Below are 6,000 nucleotides of genomic sequence, written 5' to 3' on the forward strand. Positions count from 1 at the left end.
ACAAAACTGGTATCTGTCACAATGTGGCTATGTACAAGATGGTTCTTTGTAGTAATTGAAATTTGTGAAAGTTTTCTATCCAAGTATGTAGTCATCTTTCTTTGGTGGTTTGAAATTAAAATCATTATTTAAACTGAGGCACTCGTTAGAAAAAAAATGTTTCTTTAGCCGTAAATACTTGCCTTATCTGGATGCTAATCCTGCCACAAACTTTATACATGATCTTAATAAAATTTGGCAGAAGTGATGCCATATAACCTGTGAGAGAAACCCTGAAGCTTCTGTCTTTGGTTTTTTGGAATAATTCCTCATGGAACCCATTTACAATGCTATGAGAGGTCTGCACTACGTGTAGAGACCTTATAGAACAAAACCAAGGCCCTCCAGCTAATAGCTCTAGTTGAGCTCCCAGCTGGAGCTAGCACTGATTGACAGCCATGTAAGTGATCATCTTATACCTTCCGCCCCAGTCAAGTTTCATATTACTACAACTCTAGCCACATTGAACCAAACAATCACTTGAAAGGGTCTAGTCCTCAGTCAACCTAGCTAATCCTGAGGCAATGAAGTCATGGTTTTAAGCCACTGAGTTTTGAGATGATTTTAAGCCACTAAGTTTCAAGATGATTTTTTTCACAGGAATAAACAAAATAGATATTTTCATTTCTCGTGGACAAGTATGTAGGAGTAGAATTGCTCAATCATATATATATATATATATATATATATATATATTTAATTTTATAAGAAACTTCCAAATCATTGTCAAAGTAGTTCAACTATTTCATACTTCCACCAGCAACGTAAGTGTTCTTACTCTAAGTCCTTGTCATAACTCTTATTGTTGTTATTGTTGTTGTATTGAGGATTGAACTCGGGCACTGTACCACTGAGCTACATCCTCAGCCCTCTTTATTTTTTGAGACAGGGTCTCGCTAATTTACTGAGACTGGCCTCCAACTTGACATCCTCTTGCCTCAGCCTCCTGAGTGACTGGTATTACAGATATGCACCACTGAACCCAACCTCACTGGGCTTTTTAATTACTATGCATGTTGAAAAACTTTCCATGGGTTTATTTGCCATGCTTAAATCTTCTTTTGTGGAGCATTTTGTCATTTTTCAAAATGATTTTTTGTCTTTTTAATATTGATTTGCTGTAGTTCAGTGTGTATTATAATTACTAATTCTTTGATAGATAAATATATGCAACTATCCCTGTCTACAGCTTGAATTTTCATTTTCTTAAGGTGGTCTTTTGAGGAGAAGTTTTGTATTTTGGTGAAATCCAATTTGTAATTTTTTTTCTTTTATGGTCAATCATATTTTTTGTTCTCTCTAAAAGGTCACCATCTGCCCCAAGGTGAAACGTTATTCTCTTATGTTTTCCTTTTGAAGCTGTATACTATGGTATATATACATAGTAGAATATTATTCAGCCATTTTTTTTTGCTTTCTAGTGATATCTGTTTTTTTCCTGTTTTCCACTTCTTATGCTGTTTTGGTGAATATACTTATTTCTAACATTGCACTTTTTAGCCCCAAATTTTTCAATTTTTATAATTATAATTTTCTCATAGTTCACTTATTCACCATTATGATTATATTTTTTCTTTAAATCCTTTAAATATTGACAATAATTGTTCTAAAAACTTTATCTACCAATTGTAATATCTGATTTAATTTGGATCAAACCTTAATAGCATTTTTTTTCTTTTGATTTTGGATCATGTTCATGTATCATGTATCTAAAAGTATTTAATTATATGCTAACTATTGTGTATTGAACCTTGTCAGCAGTTGGAATAATGTTGTTTTCTTTTGTAAAAGATAGTGTCTTTTGTTCTGAAAAGTATCATATTACTGATATTATGTTGGTCATTTCAGCTTGGTTATTTTTCTAAGTGTTTTTTAATTTAATTCCAAAGTATTTTCTTCAATTTAAGGTACAAATCATGGCTTTTTTTTTTTTCTTTATTTTTGTCTTTTAATTTGAATATCAGAGATATTCAGCAAGGTCTGAGCACTCTTCCTGGCCAGAGCTGTAACATTCCTACTGCATTATGAGCTCTGCTATCACTATCTGGCTCTCAGTCACAGAGCTGCGCATCTTTTCTAGGCCTCACAGAATCTCAACCTATAGCCTGTGCATATCCCAACCTTTGGTCAAAGAACTACACGGGTCACTTATGTAATGCCTTCTTAGGTTCATAGATTCAGTTTCATTCCTTTGTCTGGGTACATACCTAAGCAGTAACTCTTCCTTCATTTTTGTCCACTTCAGCCTATTTTTCTCTCAAAAATCTTCAGGTTTTAGAAGGCATGTCTCATATCCTTACCTGAAAGCTGCTAACTTTCATATTTATAACATATTTAACAAGATATAATTCAATCTATCCTGTTTTATATTCAATGGGCAGTTTCAAGTTTGTATTTGAGATCTTCCTTCATCTCTGGCCAATCAATCAATCAATCAATAAGCCAGTCAGGCAAACCAGGACTCATATTAGTTTTAAATTCCTTTCCTTTCCTATATTATTAAATAGTAAAGTAATGTCATCAGAATCAAAGATATTATTTCTGGGACCAAAGTCAATTATATTTGTCTGTATAAAATTTTAGTTTCCATGGAATAACTAAGTTTTTCTTCCTTCTTAAATGCCTTTCCCTAGTCTTCTCATGTCCTCTGTTTTGACTCAGTTTCTCTCATTATGAACGAGAGCATTCTTATTACTGAGAAAGTTCTTTAGTATCCTTTTTGCCCTCATTTGCTCTATAGTACATACTGAAGTTACTATCATTACTGCTGTCAGCTACCTTTTCTAGCTGTGTTTATCTTGGCTCTGGTAAATCACAAATAAGAGAGGAATTATTTTCAGCTCATACTTGCAGAATAATTCTGGACATATTCTCCCAGATTGCATATGTGTTGCTTTCTTCAGAACAAAAAATTCTGGCATGTTAGAGTTTGAACTAATACTTTTTTTTAATCCATAAACTTTCATCATGATATAAGAAATTTTATAAGCCCTCAGCATTGATAGTAGCATGTAAATTAAAAGAATTGCAGGATCACTCAACACCAGTTCAGTATATTTTACCAAGAATATACCAAATCTTAAATTATGTGGCTCTTTCCACTGTACCGAGACCCCAAATAGCCAAAACAAGCTTATAAAAGAAAAGCAAGTTGGAGGCATCACAATTCCAGATTTCAATACTTATACTACAAAGCAGTAATAATCAATGCTATACAGTACTGGCATAAGGAGGGGTGTGTGTGTGTGTGTGTGAGAGAGAGAAAGAGAGAGAGAGAGAGAGAGAGAGAGAGAGAGAGAGAGAGAGAGAAAGAGAGTGTATTCTCAGTGCAATAGAATTGAGAGTTCAGAAATAAATCCATATGGTTATGATCAATTAGTTTTCAAGAATGGTACGTACAAAATTAAAGTGGGTAAAGAATACACTTTTCAATATACAATGCTGGGCAACTGTATATTCATATAATAAAGAATAAAGTTGTATCCTTGCTTCAGACCTTATACAAAAATTTATTCACATTGATTTTAAGAGCTAAATGTAAGTGCTAAAGCTCTTAGAAGAAAACATAGGTATTAGTCTTTATGACCTTGAATTAGGTAAGGTTTCTTAGATATGACAAAACATAAGAAACCACAGAAAAAAGCAAATTGAAAAAAAATTTTGTGCTTTAAAGGAGATTTTTAAGAAAGCAAAAGTTCCAAGGAATAGGAGAAAATATTTGCAAATCTTATGTATGGGTGACATTTCATATACAGAATATATAAAGAACTCTTACAATGTAACAATGAAGAGACAACCCTTTTAAAAGGGAAAAAGGTATTGAAATATACATTTCTTCAAAGAAGATATAGGGGCTAGAGTATAAACAGTGGTACAGTGCAGGCTTGACATGTGCAAGTTCCTGCATTCACACAAACACACACACACACACACACACACACACACACACACACACACACACACTCTCTCTCTCTCCAAAAAAAGAAAGGAAAAGAAAAAGAGACAAAGAAGATAGAAAAATGGTCAGTGGTAATTTAAACCTTCCTCGGTCTGGTCGCTTTAGGTTTGAATTATCTCCCTCTTTTCTCTATCTCTTTCTCTGGCAGAAACCTCTTCAATTCATATCTATCTGCCTTCTGCCTTCAGACTTCCATATTTGTATCTGGCTTTTTCTATTTTCATTCTATTTATTAAAATATTCTATTTATATTTATTGAGACTCTTCCTTGTACTAAGAACTCAAGATCCAGTGATGAACAGGGCTGTCAAGGACCTTGTCTAAATGGCACCTAAAACCTAACGGGAAAGGTTAAAAACAGAGCAGATAAAGAAAACACATAGTGACTTGTCATAGATGCTAAGAAGGAGTCAGAAAAATTTCATAACATGATTGAAAAGTATCATGGACTGAGCAAACTTACTTTAGAACAGTTGCCATTGAGAAGACGGCATTTTAAACTGATACCAGTAGGATAAAAATAACAGAGGCCTGGGAAGAGTGAGTCTAAGAGAGGATTTCCAGGTAGAAACACAACCAGGGCAAAAGTCAGAAGCAGGAAAGAGCTTGCTTGAAAAGGGAGCTGGTGATGACTGGAACTTAGTGAGAAAGAGGAGAGGTGTGCAAGAACCATGCCATTCAGAAAGTTCTAGGCCAAAGTACAGAGATCATATTTTATATTATTTGCAATAAGAAAACTTTCCAGGAATTTTAAGAAGATATAATTAATCTTTACGTTAAAACACACACATACACACACACACACACACACACACACACACACACACACACACACAAAATTCCCTCTGACTCTATGTAGAAAAGGAGTCCTTCCAAATTTGGATTCAGAAACACAAGTGAGAAGACAGCTCTGACAGTCCAAGTTAAGGGTAGCCAAGTATCACCCATGGGCCATGCCTGGCCTGCCACATGCTTGTGTAAATAAAGTTTTAGTAAAACACAGCCAACATGATTTGCATGCATTTTGCCTATGGCTACTTTAATGCTACAAAAGCAGTATCAAATGAGTGTGACAAAGACTGTATGGCCCACAGAGAAAAAATATTTGCTATCTGATCCTTTATAGAACAAATATATCAGGTCCTAGACTGGCTGAAATACTATGATGGATCGAACTAGAATGATATCAGTGGAGAAGTAGAGCTGTGGGGAGGTTTTCCCTATATTTTGTAGATAAAACTTACAAGACATGCTGAGGGGTTGGAGGCAAGCAATGGAATATTCAAGAATTATTCCATTGGTTTAATGGGCATAACTATATATAGTGATGCCATTTATGAAGACACAAATGAATGGGGAAGAATATGTTTACACAGTAGTAGGATTAGAAATTCTTTTCTAGGCAAGTGAAGCTTGAAATGCCTATGAAATATCCAAGTGAAGCTGTCAGGGAAGAAGTAATTTATAAGCCTGGAACTCAGGGAAGAGATCTGTCCTGGAGTTATATATGTGAAGGATATTGCATATATGGAATCTTCCCCCAGAAGAGAGCTAAAATGAAAGCATAGCCTCAAGTGTTGCGTCCAGGAATCCAAAATGTAATGGACTCCAGTCTCAAAGTATTTATCCTTATGTTCAAATCTTTTCCTTTCTTCCAAATTAATCAATTCCTTTTATCTTCTTCAGGATCTGACTCAATTTTTCACATCTATTTTCTATAAATGTAACCATCCTGTAAAATAAATGCTATAATTTGTTTAATGTGTAAGAAACAAAATCCAGAGAGGTTAATTGACTTGTTACCAATATTCTAAATTGCATTTTCTGCTTCCAAGACCTTTGATCTACTTTATTTCCCTGAAGATGTCCTTGTGCCTGTCAATGGTGGGATGTGGGGTATCACTTCTGATTGCTTTGCTGCTCATTTCCTCTTGCAGTGCAGACTGGGCCACATTATCTATAAAAGCCTCACAGAACTGGTCCTTTCCAGAGGGATATCCAAA

The sequence above is a fragment of the Sciurus vulgaris genome, assembly GCF_902686455.1.
Source record: "Sciurus vulgaris genome assembly, chromosome: 9".
Lineage (NCBI taxonomy): Eukaryota > Metazoa > Chordata > Mammalia > Rodentia > Sciuridae > Sciurus > Sciurus vulgaris.